Here is a 22,671-nt window from a genome sequence, read left to right on the forward strand (position 1 = left end):
ACTTTACCACTAATGGTTTTAAGAGGGATGCATATATAAAAATTGTAAGAACCGGAATAACCGCTTTAATAAACTAATAATTTAATGGCCCAGAATAAGTTTGGAAACTTAGAAATAATAATTAAAAAATATAGAGGTAAAATTTGAATTCAATCATTTTTCTAAGTGGGAAAATGTATCTTTTGCGAAAATTTTTTATAAAAACGCGTATCGGCACTTAACCCGACAATACTGGCTCTAGTATGACCGATACCGCATATTAAGAAAAATAAGATTTTGAAAATTGAATTTATTATTTTGGAAAGACAAAAATAATTTAGAATTGAAAACCGGACACTAATTCTAAAGGTTTTGGCCCAAAGTGGGCCAAAACGGACCGAAAATGCTAATGGGTTGGACTGGAAGCCCAACATATAAATACACATTTAATGAAATTTTAGCTCATTTCAGCACACCCAAAGAGTGAGGGGCGCTGTTTTGAGAGAAGGAAGAAGAGAGGAGAAGTTACTATTCATCTCCTCCTTCATTTGGCCATAACTTGAGCTACAGAGTACCGATTGACGAACTGTTTGCGGTCACGCGTCGCTCTCATTGAGCCCGTCATTTAACAGAGCTTTACTCATAAGAACTCGTGTCTCATGCTCCAGTTTCCTGTCCTAACATTTTTGCATTTTTGAGTAGATTTTTGTGTTTTGGTTGTTTAGGGATGATCTAGCATTAGATTATTATTGAATTTTATCCTTAATATTGTTGGGTAAGCTTGATAGTTGGTAAGTTTTGGAAGTGGTGTTGGTGCTTGAGGCTTGTTGATCTTGTTGGAATCAAGCTTTGGGTGTTTGTACTTTTTGGGAAATCGGCCAAGGTATGGTTTCGATTTTCTCTATGTAATATGTAATATTTCTGGACACTTAGGCTAGTGGACCATATGATAGGATTGAAATGATTGTTGATAATTGTTGGATTGATGATGTATGATGATTTTGATGAATGTGATGATTTTGATGAGAGTGTGATGACTGGATATTTGCACAACACAAATTCCTTCGGCAAGTGTATCGAATTGCTAAGTAATAACTCACTGTTGAGTGAGGTCGATCCCACAGGGATTGATGGACTAAGAAACTTTAGTTAGGTGATTTATCTAGTCAAGCAAATATTTGATGATTTTGTATAATTGAATGAACATAATGTAATTGACAACGACAGTAAATATGCTAAATTAAATTGCTGAAGAATAAAGAGCTGAAAGTAAATTGTGAAAGGTAAATGGCGGAAACTTAAATGACAAGAAACTAAAGAGCTGAAACTTAAATGACAAGAAAGTAAAAGCAAGAATGTAAATAGCAATGAAAGATAAAATTGCATGAAATGTAAATGGGTTATAGGTGCTGGGAATCAAAGATAACAAGAGATTCAAAGTAATTGAAAGGAATAGCAACAATGGGTGAGATTCATTAGGGATTGAAGACATTGTAATCCTTCATGAACTAATGGGTCTCACTCCTTCTCAATCATATAAAGTAGATCTATGGCGGATTGTCAATAATTGAGTTCTAATTCCTTGGCAACTCAATTTCTCTTAACACAATCAATTGCTAATTTCTTGATCTAATTGTTCATGAGAAGAGGTTAAGCTCAAGTTTCTAATCCATAAGCCACACAACCCTTAGGACCTCAATTCAAAGAGGTTTTATGTCACATACCAACTAAGAATGTGTTGATCAAAAGAGTTATGAGGGAGAAGTTTCAAACTGAATCCTATTATCCCTTTTCCAAGGCTCACATAGAGATTCAAGTATATCCAAACCCCCTTCCGGTAGTGAATGGATCTATGAAGTACAAAAGCTTTCCCTTAGCCACAACAAGCGGATTAAGAAGAAGAAGAATTGCATTAATTCATTAGAATTACAATAGAGCTCCTCCCCCTAATGATGTGGGGTTTAGTTCATCATCGCTCTGGAAAACTCAGAAAAAATAAAGTACATGAAAAGTAAAACTAAGTACAATGAAGAAAGAAAAGTAGTCAGAGTTTCCCAATTCGGATCTCCAATCCTCTGATCCTCCTCTTTCTAAGTTCAAAACTCTTCCTATATATACTACTCTTCTGATCTTCAAGTTAGTCTTCAAGTATTTAGTGGGCCCTTGGCCTTAACTGAAACAGTGAGGGAAATGTGAAGCCCTTCTCATAGCGTTGGCACTAGCGTTAACAATGTTATCAATGTTGCATTCTGGCGTTAATACTGGCGTTAGTGTGCTAACGCTGCCACCAACGCCAGCGCCTGTTGTGTGTACGCATGTTGACTTGTGTGTTCGCATCCTTGTAAGTTTTGCCTCATGTTGCGTACACACACTATTTCGTGCGTACGCATACTGACCAATTTTCCTCTGGTGCGCACACACACTGCTTCGTGCGTACGCACACTAGCCAAATCTTCTAACCCCAACTCGTGCTTTGATCGAAGACGTTAGTGTGTTAACGTTGGTGGCCTTAGCACACTAATGTTGGGCACAACGTTAGCACTGGTGTTGGTGTGCTAACGTTGCCCATTAACGCTCCCTTCCTTTTTGCCCAACGTTGACACTGGCGTTAGTGGACTAATTTTGCCACTAACTCCAGCTTCTTCTTCTCCCTTGGCCATGTTAACGCTGGTGTTAATGGGCTAACTTTGCCACTAACACTAGCTTCTTCTTCCTTGGCAACGTTGGCACTGGCGTTAGTGGGCTAACTTTGCCACTAACGCCAGCTTCTTCTTGCCTTCCTCTACTTCTTCTTTGCCTGTCATCAATCAAACAAGTGCATCAAAATTTTGCCATAATCACAAGATAATGCATCATTCATTGCATCAAGTAGTTCTTGCATAAATCTCATGAAAATGATTATAATTCACTAATGTTTGATGAATCAAGACATGCATAAGTAACTCATCCAAATGCTTGCTTATTGATGAAGATAATGCATGAAACTAGCCTAAAACATGCTAAAAATGGCTTGTGAAACTAGCCAAGATGCCCTAGCATCAGAGTGTGATGTTGAGTATTGATACTGGGGTTGAATAATGATAATTGTGAGGATTGAATATGAGATAGGATGAATGATGTTTATGATTGGTTAAATTGAGCAAAATTGTTGATATTGATACCTTGATTTGGAAGTTTGTTAAGTTTTGTTGAATTATGGTGGAAAGATTGAGTGAAATAGAGGTTGAGTTGATTGAAGTGTAATAGAATGGTAAAGTGTAGTATGTGATAGTGTTTTGTGATGAAATTGGGTATGTTTTGGTTTGGTTTGGTTTTGGAATTTGGAAACTAGAGAACTTTGATGTTTTTGTGTAAAACTTGATTTTTGGTGAACTTTGGTGGATCATAAATTGATTCTTAGACATTGAAATTGAATGATTTTTATTTCAAATTAAAGATGATTTCAAGAGCTTTAAAATGATATAAAGTTTGAGGAAAATAGAGTTTTGTAGAGGAAGTTATGAGCATTTGAAGTTTGGTATAAAAATCTGATTTCTGCAGCTTTAAGATTTTTCTAAGTTTATTACAGCATGCGTACACGACCATTACACGCAACACGAGTATTCCCTTCAGGTTGGAACACTCGCGTATGCTTGCAGGTGCCGCATACGCAGACACGCAGTTTTTCAACGTGTGCGTATGCACGGCAGGGGTGTGCATACACACAGATCTTGTTTTGTTAAAAAATAGTTTTCTTCATTTTCAATTGGTTCTCTAGCTTTCTAAACTTTTTTAATTACTGTTTAAGATTTCTATCTAGTAATTAGGCCCTAAGACTATTAGAGATGAGTTAGAAAATGAAATTGATGAATTTCTGTTATAATTTTAGAAGACGGTGATTTAGGCTTGGGAAGTTCTGTGGATGGAATGGCTGGAGTGTCTGGGCGGAGTGTTGAGGTGATTATGACTTGAGAAACATGAATGATTATGGCTAATAAGATTAGTATAAGTGGACTTGTGCTATGAGCAGTGATCTTTGAGATTGAGTATATGATTGTGATATGCATTGTTCTCCGTCGTAGAGGCTGTGGTAGTCTCCCGCCTACATTTAGATGTGAGGGCTGTGGCAGTCTCCTGCTCACATGACATGCATTGATTTGGTAAGTTGCTATGTGCCTCGGGCAAGGGTTGTGGCAGTCTCCCGCTTGTCGAGGTAGCGGTAACGGCATAGGGGCTGAGGCAGTCTCCCGCTTACGTTGAAATGTGAGGGTTGAAGCTGAGCTCCCCACTCACATTTTTCTCTGGTTGCAAGGTGGTAGGACACTATCCCACGGAATCATACGGCATCCAGAGGAAGGTGGTAGGGCACTGATGAGCGGATAATTTATACGCTTTTTGACATTGTTTTTAGTATGTTTTTAGTAGGATCTAGTTACTTTTAGGGATGTTTTCATTAGTTTTTATGTTAAATTCACATTTCTGGACTTTACTATGAGTTTGTGTGTTTTTCTGTGATTTCAGGTATTTTCTGGCTGAAATTGAGGGACTTGAGCAAAAATCAGATTCAGAGGTTGAAGAAGGACTGCTGATGCTGTTGGATTCTGACCTCCCTGGACTCAAAGTGGATTTTCTGGAGCTACAGAACTCGAAATGGCGCGCTTCCAATTGCGTTGGAAAGTAGACATCCAGGGCTTTCCAGAAATATATAATAGTCCATACTTTGGCCAAGAATTGACGACGTAAACTGGCGTTCAACGCCAGCCTTCTGCCCAAATCTGGCGTCCAGCGCCAGAAAAGAATCCAAAACCAGAGTTGAACGCCCAAACTGGCACAGAAACTGGCGTTCAACTCCACAAATGGCCTCTGCACGTGCAACACTCAGGCTCAGCCCAAACACACACCAAGTGGGCCCCGGAAGTGGATTTATGCATCAATTACTTACTCATGTAAACCCTAGTAGCTAGTTTATTATAAATAGGACCTTTTACTATTGTATTAGACATCTTTGGATTACCTTATGATCCTTTGATCACGTTTTAGGGGGCTGGCCATCTCGGCCATGTCTGGACCTTCCACTTATGTATTTTCAACGGTAGAGTTTCTACACTCCATAGATTAAGGTGTGGAGCTCTGCTGTTCCTCAAAGATTAATGCAAAGTACTACTGTTTTCTATTCAATTCATCTTATTTCGCTTATAAGATATCCATTCGCACCCAAGAACGTGATGAAGGTGATGATTATGTGTGACGCTCATCACCATCTCCCCTATGAACGCGTGCCTGACAAACACTTCTGTTCTACATGAAATAAGCTAGAATGAATATCTCTTAGATCTCTTAACCGGAATCTTCGTGGCGTAAGCTAGAATGATGGCGGCATTCAAGAGAATCCGGAAAGTCTAAACCTTGTCTGTGGTATTCCGAGTAGGATTCAATGATTGAATGACTGTGACGAGCTTCAAACTCGCGAGTGCTGGGCGTTGGTGACAGACGCAAAAGGAGGGTGAATCCTATTCCAGCATGATCGAGAACCGACAGATGAATGGCCGTGCTGTGACAGAGCATGTGAGCATATCTTTCACTGAGAGGAGGGGATGTAGCCACTGACAACGGTGATGCCCTTGCATAAAGCCAGCCATGGAAAGGAGTAAGATTGATTGGATGAAGATAGCAGGAAAGCAGAGGTTCAGAGGAACGAAAAGCATCTCCATTCGCTTATCTGAAATTCCTACCAATGAATTACATAAGTATCTCTATCCTTATTTTATTATATAATATTCGAAAACACCATTATCACTTTATATCTGCCTGACTGAGATTTACAAGGTGACCATAGCTTGCTTCATACCAACAATCTCCGTGGGATTCGACCCTTACTCACGTAAGGTATTACTTGGACGACCCAGTGCACTTGCTGGTTAGTTGTATCGAAGTTGTGACATATTATGAATGTGTAATCACGATTACGCATACCAAGTTGCTCACGTGCCAGGAATAGTTTGAGCCTGGACATCACAATTTCGTGCACCAGGCACTCATCCCTCGAAATTATTCCTCCTGAGTATACGTAACAGAGAGACTAATCCGGGAGTTGCCGATCGAATTTTGTGTCGGGATTGGCACTATAACTGACAAGTGATATCACGAGCCAAATAGGATAGATATTCATCATATGCATCTTCTACTTATTTGTTTGCTTTGCTTAATTTCGGTTATGCTTAAATGAACCACGTGTTTACTTGCTAATTGTTCTACTTGTTGTACATGTACTTTACTTGTGCTTTAATTGTATGAAATTACTTGTGTTTTCTGTTGGGATTGAGGAGATTCGGTAGGCGGTGGCAATAGGATCGCATGGAGCTTAGGCTGACGAAGGCTGTGGGACAGTGGTGCTATGTTAGTTAGAAATTCCTTAAGTTAGAATACCCTATTTACGGTTTAAGTTAATTATTTGTTTCAAGGTTGAATATTCTGTATCAATGTGAAGTTCTAGGATTGCCTTTGGCATCCCAAAACCTTATATCTTACATCACTGGACACTGTTACCATACTGAGAACCTCTGATTCTCATACCATATATTGTTGTTGTTTTTCAGATGCAAGTCACAACCCACCACGGTGAGTTTACGGATACGGTGACAGAGCGGAGGATGATCTTCCTTATGTTTTATTTCACTTTACTTTTGTTGTAGTATTCTCTCACCTTTTGTATATTTAACGTTTTTGCCTTAGAGGCTTTATTTCTAAAAAACTTTGAGAGATAGGCTGTTGCTGTTTTAAACTTCAAAACTCTGTTGTATTGTCTGTATTTGACTAGCCGGCCTAAACTCCGCAGGCTGTGACTAGTCCTCTTTTTTTATATCATACTTATATATATCTGGTTCACATTAGTTATTACCTTGTGTATCCTGGAGCTATCTATAAGGCTTTATATATATTATGTCTTGTTATGTTCGTACCTACGCGCTTAGTTACCGTGTGTGAACATTTCGTGCTTTGTAATTCCACATATGCGTCTTTGAGCTTTTATTCCTTCATCGGGCTCCTACTATTACTATTTCTTTCTATATATATAGTATGGTATGAGCTTTAGAACTGTCGTGGCATTTTGTTATCCTTTGCTTTACGGCTAGAGGTAAGGCTTAAGGTGATAGGGTGTTACAGAAATATAATAGGCCTGATACAACTCTAATAAAATTGACATGTAAGATAGAAATGCCAATGAAAGATATCGGTGTCCTAAAACTATTACTTTAAAAGGTTTTGTGTCATGTTAGGAAAAGTAGCAATATTTCACTAATATAAGAGCATACAATTAACATAAAATGGTGGAGTATTACCAATATCATACTACAATTTTAAAAATATGCATGACGATCAAGATAGGAACAACCAAAATAAACATGCACGGTAACCAATGGCAAAATAGGCCTTTAACTTATAGCTAATTCAATAGTTAGTTGTGCTAGACTATACAAATATTTTTAATTATTTAATAGTCAAATACACATCATAGTTCTTTTACTGTATAATAAATAACAATTATATTATTTGGTATTGTGCAAATTATCGACAAACTAATTTTATAAAGGTAGAGACCATTGTCAAAACATGTAAAAAGATTTATAAAAGCATACTATGCAAGCATTAAACCCAAAACATAATCCTTCATTTCTCTAACACTTAAGGGAAGCTGTTGTGTGTTGCATGTAAAAAATGAGTGACATATCTCCCAAAAGAATTCCTCTCCCACACCTTAATAATGACATTGTCTGAAAATTTTTTGTCAAGGCAGACCCCAAAACAGTTGGCAAGTGCAGAACTTTGAGCAAGATATGGTGCCTCCGACTCTCAACGCCATTGTTCATCGAGCAAAATTTTTAGGCGAACAAGAATAAGCACAGGAGTATCATTGTTAGAGCTGGGTATCCCCCAAATGACAAGAGATGTCATTGGTTTCTAATGGCCAATTTAGATGATGATGCGCAATCTCAACTCAATATACCCATTAATATCAACCATTTTGGATTATATACACTGATAGGTATAGGATCTCTGTAGCATCTTCAATAAAGAAAAAAGTCTCATACACCAACCTTTAGCGACGTATATTCACTCTTAAGAAAAGAATGTACTAGGTTATAAAATTAGGGAGCAGTCACGGTTTTCTTAGTATCAGATTAGTTCCAAAACCCATAAAAATATATGATTTATATCATTAGAAACTTGAATTCGTTATGAACGTGTGAATATAAAATTTACATGATTCCGAGTCCGTTTGTTATATTAATTATTAAATAGAAAAATAGTCACTAAGAAGGCATCAATCTGCTAAAAGAAAGAGTTAAAAGTATTGAGTGATGATTAAAGTAAAGCCCAAGATGCCATGGGAATCTGTTATTGGCTGCATTTATTTTTGAGAACAGGACAAGATAAGACACTGAGAACAAGACATAAAGAACAGAGACACAAAATTTTGTGTTCTTGTATTCTGTTTGGTGATAAAATAGAATAAATTATGAAAATCTAATTTATTCTTATTTTTTTCATTCAATAAATTTGAGACAAAAAATATAATAATAAAAAAATATAATTATGAAAAATTAACAAGAATAATAAAAGAAAAAATAAAAAATAAGTTGTGTCTCTTGTTAATGTTTTCGTGTCCTTCCTGTCAGGATGGACACAATATACACTAATTCAGTGTCTTTGGATGCATTGTCTCTGTCCATGTCTCCTTTGTTAAACACGATTTTGTGTCTCTGTGTCTTTGTCTTAGTGTCCTATTTCTGTAAACAAACGCAGCCATAGGGACGCTTACTATATATAGCTCAGTGGGAATGGCGATATGTATCGCTCACTTGAGACTATGAGTACGGCCTAGTGAGGACCGCGATACTTAATACTCACTTGAGACTGGAAGAATGATTCCCATGAGAACAACAATACATAACACTCATAGAAGGAATGTTTTCTGAGATAGGGACGGCGATACGTAACGCCTATTTCAGGAATGTTGTCGGGTGCGGATAACCAACCGACACGTGAGCTCATGGCCTGCACTAGGAAAGGCATGCGCCATATTGTTTACACATGTGAATTACTTTTGATTGTTTACTATAGCTTTCTACTTGTCTGTGATTATTTCTATTTATCTGCTATATAATTGTACTCTGTTGCGATTTTCTGTTTAGCGAGAACCTAGAAACCAAGACCCTAGGATCCATTTTTCCCATTTACCCTACTAGAAATCTTAGGTTTTCATCCTCTTTCTTCCCACGTTCACAGATGGGATCAACAGTGATATTCTTTGAGGTTCCTCTTGTCTTGAGCTATGAAAACCCTGAGCAGGGTGGAGTCTTCATGTGGGGCATGCCAAGAACCTGCATCTATGCTTTACGCGATCGTGATTTTAGATTCTCTGTACATAGCCCGTATTTTGATCCAGACATGCCATACGAGTCTTACCTGCATCTATGCTTTTGTAGTATTTTAGAGGGATATGATCTTCCAGTAGATCGGTTCTAGTTTAGGAGACCCGTGTGAGGGTTGGGACTGGTTTTTCATATTTTGTCTATGTATATATTTGATGTAGTTACTCTGTATTTGGCATGTACTTTTCGACTCATGTTATATATATATATATATATATATATATATATATATATATATATATATATATATATATATATATATATATATATATATATATATATATATTATCTATCCTCATATATCTATCCTGTAATATTACTGCGATTATTATTATGTGGTTGTGTTCTTATCTTATCTTTTTCAAAATTTGATTTCAAAATATTTTCTCTAACTTCCCAACTTCTTATCTTTTCAAATTTGTTTCAACTAACTAACTAACTTTTTGTTTGTTTCTTAACTTTTTCAAAACTACCTAACTAACTCTCTCTCTCTAATTTTCGAAAATATCTTCCCTCTTTTTCAAAAATTTCTTTTTTATTAACTAATTATTTTTATTTTTTATTTAAAAAAAAAATTTCGAAAAAAAAAAAATACTAAACTTTTTCAAAAACTATTTTCAAAAATCACTAACTCTTTTTCAAAAATTGTTTTCGAAAATTCACTTCCCCCTCTCATCTTCTTCTATTTGTTTATTGATATACTAACATCTTTCCTTCAACTCTCCAAAAATCCGAACCCCCTCTCTCTCTGAGTTCAGATTTTCTTCCCTTCTTTTCTTCTACTAACACAAGGATCCCTATACTGTGGTATAAAGGATCCATATTATTATTACTATTTTTTCTGTGCCATCTTCTTTGTCATATGAGCAGGAGCAAGGACAAGAACATTATTGTTAAAGCAGATCCAGAACCTGAAAGGACTCTGAAGAAAAAAATTTAAGAGAAGCTAAAATACAACAATCCAGAGATAACCTTTCAGAAATTTTCGAACAGGAAAAGGAGATGGCAGCCGAAAATAATAATAATACAAGGAAGATGCTTGGTGACTTCACTGCACCTAATTCCAATTTACATGGAAGAAGCATCTCCATTCCTGCCATTGGAGCAAACAACTTTGAGCTGAAACCTCAATTAGTTTCTCTGATGCAGCAGAACTGCAAGTTTCATGGACTTCCATCTGAAGATCCCTTTCAGTTCTTAACTGAATTCTTGCAGATATGTGATACTGTTAAGACTAATGGAGTAGATCCTGAAGTGTACAGGCTCATGCTTTTCCCTTTTGCTGTAAGAGACAGAGCTAGATTATGGTTGGATTCTCAACCCAAAGACAGCCTGAACTCTTGTGATAAGCTGGTCACGGCTTTCTTAGCCAAGTACTTTCCTCCTCAAAAGCTGAGCAAGCTTAGAGTGGATGTTCAAACTTTCAAACAGAAAGAAGGTGAATCCCTCTATGAAGCTTGGGAAAGATACAAACAGTTGACCAAAAAGTGTCCTTCTGACATGCTTTCAGAATGGACCATCCTGGATATATTCTATGATGGTTTATCTGAGCTATCAAAGATGTCACTGGATACCTCTGCAGGTGGATCCATTCACCTGAAGAAAACGCCTGCAGAAGCTCAAGAACTCATTGACATGGTTGCTAATAACCAGTTCATGTACACTTCTGAGGGGAATCCTGTGAGTAATGGGACGCCTATGAAGAAGGGAGTTCTTGAAGTTGATACTCTGAATGCCATATTGGCTCAGAATAAAATATTGACTCAGCAAGTCAATATGATCTCTCAGAGTCTGAATGGAATGCAAGTTGCATCCAACAGTACTCAAGAGGCTTCTTATGCAGAAGAAGCTTATGATCCTGAGAACCCTGCAATAGCAGAGGTAAATTACTTAGGTGAACCTTATGGAAACACCTATAACTCATCATGGAGAAATCATCCAAATTTCTCATGGAAGGATCAAAAGCCTCAACAAGGCTTTAATAATGGTGGAAGAAACAGGTTTAGCAATAGCAAGCCTTTTCCATCATCCACTCAGCAACAGACAGAGAACTCTGAACAAAATGCTTCTAATTTAGCAAACTTAGTCTCTGATCTGTCTAAGGCCACTGTAAGTTTCATGAATGAAACCAGGTCTTCCATTAGAAATTTGGAAGCACAAGTGGGCCAGCTGAGTAAAAGGATCACTGAAATCCCTCCTAGTACTCTCCCAAGCAATACAGAAGAGAATCCAAAAGGAGAGTGCAAGGCCATTGACATAAGCGCCATGGCCGAACCTGTAAGGGAAGGAGAGGACGTGAATTCCAAGGAGGAAGACCTCCTGGGACGTCCAGTGATCAATAAGGAGCTTCCCTCTGAGGAACCAAAGGACTCTGAGGCTCATCTAGAGACCATAGAGATTCCATTAAACCTCCTTATGCCCTTCATGAGCTCTGATGAGTATTCCTCTTCTGAAGAGAATGAGGATGTTACTGAAGAGCAAACTGCCAAGTTTCTTGGTGCAATCATGAAGCTGAATGCCAAATTATTTGGCATTGATACTTGGGAAGTTGAACTTCCCTTGTTCATCAATGAACTAAGTGATCTGGATCAACTGACATTGCCTCAGAAGAGACAGGATCCTGGAAAGTTCATAATATCCTGCACCATAGGCACCATGATCTTTAAGGCTCTGTGTGATCTTGGTTCAGGAATAAACCTCATGCCCCTCTCTGTAATAGAGAAACTGGGAATCTATGGGGTGCAAGCTGCTAAAATCTCATTAGAGATGGCAGACAGCTCTAGAAAACAGGCTTATGGACAAGTAGAAGACGTATTAGTAAAGGTTGAGAGCCTTTACATCCCTGCTGATTTCATAGTCCTGGATACTGGAAAGAAAGAGGATGAATCCATCATCCTAGGAAGACCTTTCCTGGCCACAGCAAGAGCTGTGATTGATGTTGACAGAGGTGAAATATTCCTTCAATGGAATGAGAACTCCCTTGTGTTTAAAACTCAAGGATCTCCCTCTGCAACCATGGAGAGGAAGCAGAAAAAGCTTCTCTCCAAGCAGAGTTAACCAGAGCCCCCACAGTCAAACTCTAAGTTTGGTGTTGGAGAGTCTCAACAAAGCTCTGCACATCTGTGAGGCTCCATGAGAGCCCACTGTCAAGCTATTGACATTAAAGAAGCGCTTGTTGGGAGGCAACCCAATGTTTATCTAACCCTATCATTCTTGTTTTTCATGTTTTCTTAGGTTCATGATCATGTGGAGTCACAAAATAAATATAAAAATTGAAAACGGAATCAAAAATAGCAGAAGAAAAATCACACCCTGGAGGAGCATCTGTCTGGCGTTCAGCGCCAGAACAGAGCATGGTTCTGGCGCTGAACGCCCAAAATAGGCATCTTATGGGCGCTGAACGCCAGAACAGATATGGTTCTGGTGTTCAACGCCAAAAATGGCAGACAAATGGGCGTTGAACGCCCAAAATGGCCACCAACCTGGCGCTGAACGCCCAGAGTTGTGTGCAAAGGCATTTTACATGCCTAATGGGTGCAGGGATATAAATCCTTGACACCTCAGGATCTGTGGACACCACAGGATCATCTCAGGATCTGTGAACCCCACAAGATCCCCACTTTACCTCCTCATAATCCTAGTTTTTATTTCCACATCTTCTTCTTCATCTATTCCTTCTTCTTTTGCTCGAGGGCAAGCAACATTCTAAGTTTGGTGTGGTAAAACAATTATGTAAAGGATCTATAGCTCAGTGGTAGAACATGTGGCTGCAAATCAAGAGATCCCTGAGATACCTCAGGAGATGCACTTCCCTCCACGTAATTATGGGAAGTAACTGAGGATAGAAATACCAAAAATCACTAGGAATCAAGCCACAAAGGCAAGGAAAAGACATAGAAGAGCTCAAGAACATCATTGAAACGCCATCATCACTAAGGTGGATTCATTCCTTGCTCTTATTTCTTCTGTTTTTCGTTTTTATATGTTATGTGCTTATATATGTTTGTGTCTTCATTACATGATCATTAGTAGTTAGTAACTATGTCTTAAAAATATGAATGTCCTATGAATCCATCACCTCTCTTAAATAAAAACTGTTTTAATTTAAAAGAACAAGAAGTACATGAGTTTCGAATTTATCCTTGAACTTAGCTTAATTATATTGATATGGTGACAATGCTTCTTGTTTTCTGAATGTATGATTGAACAGTGCATATGTCTTTTGAAGTTGTTGTTTAAGAATGTTAAATATGTTGGCTCTTGAAAGAATGATGACTAGGAGACATGTTATTTGATAATCTGAAAAATCATAAAAATGATTCTTGAAGCAAGAAAAAGCAGCAAAGAACAAAGCTTGCAGAAAAAAAAATAGGCGAAAAAAAAAATTTAGAAGAAAAAGAAAAAAGCAAGCAGAAAAAGCCAAAAGCTCTTAAAACCAAGAGGCAAGAGCAAAAAGCCAATAACCCTTAAAACCAAAAGGCAAGGGCAAATAAAAAGGATCCCAAGGCTTTGAGCATCAATGGATAGGAGGACCTAAAGGAATAAAATCCTGGTCTAAGCGGCTAAACCAAGCTGTTCCTAACCATGTGCTTGTGGCGTGAAGGTGTCAAGTGAAAACTTGAGACTAAGCGGTTAAAGTCAAGGTCCAAAGCAAAAGAAGAGTGTGCTTAAGAACCCTGGACACCTCTAATTGGGGACTTTAGCAAAGCTGAGTCACAATCTGAAAAGGTTCACCCGATTATGTGTCTGTGGCATTTATGTATCCGGTGGTAATACTGGAAAACAAAGTGCTTAGGGCCACGGCCAAGACTCATAAAATAGCTGTGTTCAAGAATCATCATACTGAACTAGGAGAATCAATAACACTATTCGAAATCTGAAGTTCCTATAGATGCCAATCATTCTGAACCTCAATGGATAAAGTGAGATGCCAAAACTATTCAAGAGGCAAAAAGCTATAAGTCCCGCTCATATGATTGAAGCTATGTTTCATTGATAGTTTGGAATTTATAGTATGTTCTATTCTTTTTATCCTATTTTGATTTTCAGTTGCTTGGGGACAAGCAACAATTTAAGTTTGGTGTTGTGATGAGCGGATAATTTATACGCTTTTTGACATTGTTTTTAGTATGTTTTTAGTAGGATCTAGTTACTTTTAGGGATGTTTTCATTAGTTTTTATGTTAAATTCACATTTCTGGACTTTACTATGAGTTTGTGTGTTTTTCTGTGATTTCAGGTATTTTCTGGCTGAAATTGAGGGACTTGAGCAAAAATCAGATTCAGAGGTTGAAGAAGGACTGCTGATGCTGTTGGATTCTGACCTCCCTGCACTCAAAGTGGATTTTCTGGAGCTACAGAACTCGAAATGGCGCGCTTTAAATTGCGTTGGAAAGTAGACATCCAGGGCTTTCCAGAAATATATAATAGTCCATACTTTGGCCAAGAATTGACGACGTAAACTGGCGTTCAACGCCAGCCTTCTGCCCAAATCTGGCGTCCAGCGCCAGAAAAGGATCCAAAACCAGAGTTGAACGCCCAAACTGGCACAGAAACTGGCGTTCAACTCCACAAATGGCCTCTGCACGTGCAACACTCAGGCTCAGCCCAAACACACACCAAGTGGGCCCCGGAAGTGGATTTATGCATCAATTACTTACTCATGTAAACCCTAGTAGCTAGTTTATTATAAATAGGACCTTTTACTATTGTATTAGACATCTTTGGATTACCTTATGATCCTTTGATCACGTTTTAGGGGGCTGGCCATCTCGGCCATGTCTGGACCTTCCACTTATGTATTTTCAACGGTAGAGTTTCTACACTCCATAGATTAAGGTGTGGAGCTCTGCTGTTCCTCAAAGATTAATGCAAAGTACTACTGTTTTCTATTCAATTCATCTTATTTCGCTTCTAAGATATCCATTCGCACCCAAGAACGTGATGAAGGTGATGATTATGTGTGACGCTCATCACCATCTCCCCTATGAACGCGTGCCTGACAAACACTTCTGTTCTACATGAAATAAGCTAGAATGAATATCTCTTAGATCTCTTAACCGGAATCTTCGTGGCGTAAGCTAGAATGATGGCGGCATTCAAGAGAATCCGGAAAGTCTAAACCTTGTCTGTGGTATTCCGAGTAGGATTCAATGATTGAATGACTGTGACGAGCTTCAAACTCGCGAGTGCTGGGCGTTGGTGACAGACGCAAAAGGAGGGTGAATCCTATTCCAGCATGATCGAGAACCGACAGATGAATGGCCGTGCTGTGACAGAGCATGTGAGCATATCTTTCACTGAGAGGAGGGGATGTAGCCACTGACAACGGTGATGTCCTTGCATAAAGCCAGCCATGGAAAGGAGTAAGATTGATTGGATGAAGATAGCAGGAAAGCAGAGGTTCAGAGGAACGAAAAGCATCTCCATTCGCTTATCTGAAATTCCTACCAATGAATTACATAAGTATCTCTATCCTTATTCTATTATATAATATTCGAAAACACCATTATCACTTTATATCTGCCTGACTGAGATTTACAAGGTGACCATAGCTTGCTTCATACCAACAATCTCCGTGGGATTCGACCCTTACTCACGTAAGGTATTACTTGGACGACCCAGTGCACTTGCTGGTTAGTTGTATCGAAGTTGTGACATATTATGAATGTGTAATCACGATTACGCATACCAAGTTGCTCACGTGCCAGGAATAGTTTGAGCCTGGACATCACAATTTCGTGCACCAGGCACTCATCCCTCGAAATTATTCCTCCTGAGTATACGTAACAGAGAGACTAATCCGGGAGTTGCCGATCGAATTTTGTGTCGGGATTGGCACTATAACTGACAAGTGATATCACGAGCCAAATAGGATAGACATTCATCATATGCATCTTCTACTTATTTGTTTGCTTTGCTTAATTTCGGTTATGCTTAAATGAACCACGTGTTTACTTGCTAATTGTTCTACTTGTTGTACATGTACTTTACTTGTGCTTTAATTGTATGAAATTACTTGTGTTTTCTGTTGGGATTGAGGAGATTCGGTAGGCGGTGGCAATAGGATCGCATGGAGCTTAGGCTGACGAAGGCTGTGGGACAGTGGTGCTATGTTAGTTAGAAATTCCTTAAGTTAGAATACCCTATTTACGGTTTAAGTTAATTATTTGTTTCAAGGTTGAATATTCTGTATCAATGTGAAGTTCTAGGATTGCCTTTGGCATCCCAAAACCTTATATCTTACATCACTGGACACTGTTACCATACTGAGAACCTCTGATTCTCATACCATATATTGTTGTTGTTTTTCAGATGCAAGTCACAACCCACCACGGTGAGTTTACGGATACGGTGACAGAGCGGAGGATGATCTTCCTTATGTTTTATTTCACTTTACTTTTGTTGTAGTATTCTCTCACCTTTTGTATATTTAACGTTTTTGCCTTAGAGGCTTTATTTCTAAAAAACTTTGAGAGATAGGCTGTTGCTGTTTTAAACTTCAAAACTCTGTTGTATTGTCTGTATTTGACTAGCCGGCCTAAACTCCGCAGGCTGTGACTAGTCCTCTTTTTTTATATCATACTTATATATATCTGGTTCACATTAGTTATTACCTTGTGTATCCTGGAGCTATCTATAAGGCTTTATATATATTATGTCTTGTTATGTTCGTACCTACGCGCTTAGTTACCGTGTGTGAACATTTCGTGCTTTGTAATTCCACATATGCGTCTTTGAGCTTTTATTCCTTCATCGGGCTCCTACTATTACTATTTCTTTCTATATATATAGTATGGTATGAGCTTTAGAACTGTCGTGGCATTTTGTTATCCTTTGCTTTACGGCTAGAGGTAAGGCTTAAGGTGATAGGGTGTTACAGAAATATAATAGGCCTGATACAACTCTAATAAAATTGACATGTAAGATAGAAATGCCAATGAAAGATATCGGTGTCCTAAAACTATTACTTTAAAAGGTTTTGTGTCATGTTAGGAAAAGTAGCAATATTTCACTAATATAAGAGCATACAATTAACATAAAATGGTGGAGTATTACCAATATCATACTACAATTTTAAAAATATGCATGACGATCAAGATAGGAACAACCAAAATAAACATGCACGGTAACCAATGGCAAAATAGGCCTTTAACTTATAGCTAATTCAATAGTTAGTTGTGCTAGACTATACAAATATTTTTAATTATTTAATAGTCAAATACACATCATAGTTCTTTTACTGTATAATAAATAACAATTATATTATTTGGTATTGTGCAAATTATCGACAAACTAATTTTATAAAGGTAGAGACCATTGTCAAAACATGTAAAAAGATTTATAAAAGCATACTATGCAAGCATTAAACCCAAAACATAATCCTTCATTTCTCTAACACTTAAGGGAAGCTGTTGTGTGTTGCATGTAAAAAATGAGTGACATATCTCCCAAAAGAATTCCTCTCCCACACCTTAATAATGACATTGTCTGAAAATTTTTTGTCAAGGCAGACCCCAAAACAGTTGGCAAGTGCAGAACTTTGAGCAAGATATGGTGCCTCCGACTCTCAACGCCATTGTTCATCGAGCAAAATTTTTAGGCGAACAAGAATAAGCACAGGAGTATCATTGTTAGAGCTGGGTATCCCCCAAATGACAAGAGATGTCATTGGTTTCTAATGGCCAATTTAGATGATGATGCGCAATCTCAACTCAATATACCCATTAATATCAACCATTTTGGATTATATACACTGATAGGTATAGGATCTCTGTAGCATCTTCAATAAAGAAAAAAGTCTCATACACCAACCTTTAGCGACGTATATTCACTCTTAAGAAAAGAATGTACTAGGTTATAAAATTAGGGAGCAGTCACGGTTTTCTTAGTATCAGATTAGTTCCAAAACCCATAAAAATATATGATTTATATCATTAGAAACTTGAATTCGTTATGAACGTGTGAATATAAAATTTACATGATTCCGAGTCCGTTTGTTATATTAATTATTAAATAGAAAAATAGTCACTAAGAAGGCATCAATCTGCTAAAAGAAAGAGTTAAAAGTATTGAGTGATGATTAAAGTAAAGCCCAAGATGCCATGGGAATCTGTTATTGGCTGCATTTGTTTTTGAGAACAGGACAAGATAAGACACTGAGAACAAGACATAAAGAACAGAGACACAAAATTTTGTGTTCTTGTATTCTGTTTGGTGATAAAATAGAATAAATTATGAAAATCTAATTTATTCTTATTTTTTTCATTCAATAAATTTGAGACGAAAAATATAATAATAAAAAAATATAATTATGAAAAATTAACAAGAATAATAAAAGAAAAAATAAAAAATAAGTTGTGTCTCTTGTTAATGTTTTCGTGTCCTTCCTGTCAGGATGGACACAATATACACTAATTCAGTGTCTTTGGATGCATTGTCTCTGTCCATGTCTCCTTTGTTAAACACGATTTTGTGTCTCTGTGTCTTTGTCTTAGTGTCCTATTTCTGTAAACAAACGCAGCCATAGGGACGCTTACTATATATAGCTCAGTGGGAATGGCGATATGTATCGCTCACTTGAGACTATGAGTACGGCCTAGTGAGGACCGCGATACTTAATACTCACTTGAGACTGGAAGAATGATTCCCATGAGAACAACAATACATAACACTCATAGAAGGAATGTTTTCTGAGATAGGGACGGCGATACGTAACGCCTATTTCAGGAATGTTGTCGGGTGCGGATAACCAACCGACACGTGAGCTCATGGCCTGCACTAGGAAAGGCATGCGCCATATTGTTTACACATGTGAATTACTTTTGATTGTTTACTATAGCTTTCTACTTGTCTGTGATTATTTCTATTTATCTGCTATATAATTGTACTCTGTTGCGATTTTCTGTTTAGCGAGAACCTAGAAACCAAGACCCTAGGATCCATTTTTCCCATTTACCCTACTAGAAATCTTAGGTTTTCATCCTCTTTCTTCCCACGTTCACAGATGGGATCAACAGTGATATTCTTTGAGGTTCCTCTTGTCTTGAGCTATGAAAACCCTGAGCAGGGTGGAGTCTTCATGTGGGGCATGCCAAGAACCTGCATCTATGCTTTACGCGATCGTGATTTTAGATTCTCTGTACATAGCCCGTATTTTGATCCAGACATGCCATACGAGTCTTACCTGCATCTATGCTTTTGTAGTATTTTAGAGGGATATGATTTTCCAGTAGATCGGTTCTAGTTTAGGAGACCCGTGTGAGGGTTGGGACTGGTTTTTCATATTTTGTCTATGTATATATTTGATGTAGTTACTCTGTATTTGGCATGTACTTTTCGACTCATGTTATATATATATATATATATATATATATATATATATATATATATATATATATATATATATATATATATATATATATATATATATATATATATCCTCATATATCTATCCTGTAATATTACTGCGATTATTATTATGTGGTTGTGTTTTTACCACACCAAAATAGAAACAGTTTTATTTAATCATGCTAATCCGACAAAGTCTTCTAGGAATGTTTGATAAAGAAATTCCGAGTCTAGAGTCAAGTAGACTCGTACGACAAGTAATACCTGAACGATTGATATTGGTCCTGGCGTGTTAAAAGTTTTGTCGTTACAAAACACTTGTACTAAAGGTATCTGAGTGGGTGATTAAAGAGTGGTAGAGACGAATATTCGACACGAATAATCAACAGGCTCTTCCATGTAAAAAAGAGGGAGTGATACCTATAAGGATACTTCGTTAAGTCAAAAAAATCAAATATATATTAGATTTAGGGTTAAGATATCATATCTAACTGATGTAAGGATTTTCGTCGGTTAGGAATTTCACACAAATAATCTCGTCGAAGTATAGTCCAAACAAACAAACAATCCTTAAATCAAAGGTTAGTTTTGGTTGTCACAAGTTCAACCCAATAAAAATAACCGAAAGTATTAGTCTCGGGTTGTTCTCCCTAGAAATTACAATCGAGTGCTCAATTATTGGTTATGAGTTTCACGGGTTGGGTTGAAAAGTGCAAGAAATTAAAAAGGCAAGAATTTAAATGATAATAAAGTAAATCAAACACTAAAGATAACAAATACTAAAGGGAGACATTCATGGCAAGGATTGAGAATCAAGGCTTTCTATCCTAGTCATTAATCATAATACAATAATTAACAAGAGCCAATCCTATTTCGTCATCCCTAACATCGGAAGAAGGTACAATGTTATCTTCACATTGAGAGAAAGTCAAATAAGACTAGTTAATCTCAATCCATAAGTCCTAATCAACTTACTAATTGAATTAGCAAGAGATTAGAGTCAATGGAAATAATATTAACTAACAACTCTAGATCACCAACATAAGTTGGGTATTAATGACTCAAGATTGCCTAATTTCTCTTTCCAAGTCAAGAATGCTCAAAAAGCTACTCTAAAGTCCAACCAAATATTTTGTCAAAAACTTGGAAGGTATAAAAGTGAAGCATCATAAAATTGCAATAATAATAAAATCTACAACTACCCAATGCAAGGAATCAACAATAACAACTAAAGAAAGCAACATTAAACATGAAATACCTCAAATTGCATTAAAGGAAATTGAAATTGACAAGAGTGTTTATAACATAAAATGACATAAAAAAGAAATTAACAAAAGGAACTAAGAGAACAAGGATGTAGAAACAAGAAATTGCAAAGAAAACTAGATGAAAACAAGAACTAGAACCTAAATCTAAGAGAGTTTGACCTAGTTCTACCCTAATTTTAGAGAGAAGAAGGAGCTTCTCTCTCTCTAGAAACTACCTAAAGCATAATTCCTACACTACATAATTGCTCCCCCTTATTCCCTCTTGAATTCTGCATCAAATAGTTTCAGAAATGAGATGGATTTGGGCCTAGAAGGCTCAGAAATCGCCTCCAGCATGTTGCCTTTAATGAGGTCACGTGACCAACGTCACGCGTGCGCTTGGTTGACGCGTGCGCGTCGCCTGGCAAATTGCCTCCTCACGTGTACGCGTGGATAACGCGTGCGCGTGGATTGGAAAATGTCCTCCTCACGCATACGCGTGAATGATGTGTGTGCGTGGCCTTGAATCCTCCAAATGTTCATTTTTTCGTGAGTTCTCCACTTTGCATGCTTTTTTCTTCACTTCTTCCATCCAATCCTTGTCTTATAAACCTGAAATCACTCAACGAACATATCAAGTCATCGAATGGAATTAAAGTGAATTAAATTTAGCAATTTAAATGCCTAAAAAACATGTTTTCACTCTTAAGCACAAATTAGAGAGAATTACAAAAAAAATACTATTTCATTAAATAAATATGAAATAAGTTGATAAAATCCCTTAAATTCAACACAAAATAAATCATAAAATTAGAGTTTATCACTAACAAAGTTGTGGGGCTCCCTCTTATGTGGTGACTAGTGAACAAATAAGTTAATGGGAAAGGGAGCTTCTCTTTAAAGAGGATCAAATATGTTCCCCCTTGGGAGGCTCTTCGACATTGCTGTGAGGACCATGATCCAAATGCTCCGAGATCACTTGTGCGTGGATCAGTCCTTGTGGGGTCAGGTTGTGGGGAGGCTTAGGACCGGTGCGTTGGGCCAATCCATAATAACACTCAAAATATACGCAACAAAAATATCAAATTATTAAATATATACTATAAAAAAAAAAAAAGAGATTATATGCAGTTTCTCGAGCACATATATTTTAGTGTTAAAAATAAGAGAGTTTGCTAATGTTGATTCAAAAGTTAGAAAAAAATAAAAAAAAATATTGGTCACCTTAAATTTATTTTTATTATTAAAATTTGATATTTTTTGTTAAGTGAAATGACCAAAAAAAATTTTAAAAGATAAATATAGAGATTGATTTTTTTTATGTGTATATTTTTCAAATAGTTATCTGAATATCTTCATAAAATTTCATATCAAATGCACAAGCAAGTAGATAATCAAATACAAAAATTATTTACTATTTATAAAAAAAGTAATTTTTTTTATTATTTTGTTAACATTTAAAGACATTTTGAGAATATTTTATAATTAAAATTTTTTTAAGATATTTCTGTTAATAATTTGATAATTCGAGAGCATTCTTGTAGTTAACTATTTTTATTTTTACAAGTGTAATAATTAGTACCATGTTCGAAGACTATTTTTTATTCAATATTATTATATTCTATTTGTGTCCCTAACGTTTAAATCGTCCTATTTGTATCTCTAACGTTTGTAAAAGTGATT

The 22,671-nt window shown here is 36.9% G+C and overlaps 1 non-coding gene across 1 annotated transcript; it reads right to left on the reverse strand.

Annotated features, from left to right (window-relative positions):
• Positions 1-10,790: 10,790 nt before the first annotated feature.
• LOC148547426 (small nucleolar RNA R71) lies at positions 10,791-10,898 on the reverse strand. The gene has a single exon (XR_015897131.1). It is a non-coding gene; the product is annotated as a small nucleolar RNA R71 (small nucleolar RNA).
• Between the last annotated feature and the right edge of the window lie 11,773 nt (positions 10,899-22,671).

Source organism: Arachis ipaensis, chromosome B8 (assembly GCF_059453495.1).
Source record: "Arachis ipaensis isolate K30076 ecotype BB chromosome B8, ASM5945349v1, whole genome shotgun sequence".
NCBI lineage: Eukaryota > Viridiplantae > Streptophyta > Magnoliopsida > Fabales > Fabaceae > Arachis > Arachis ipaensis.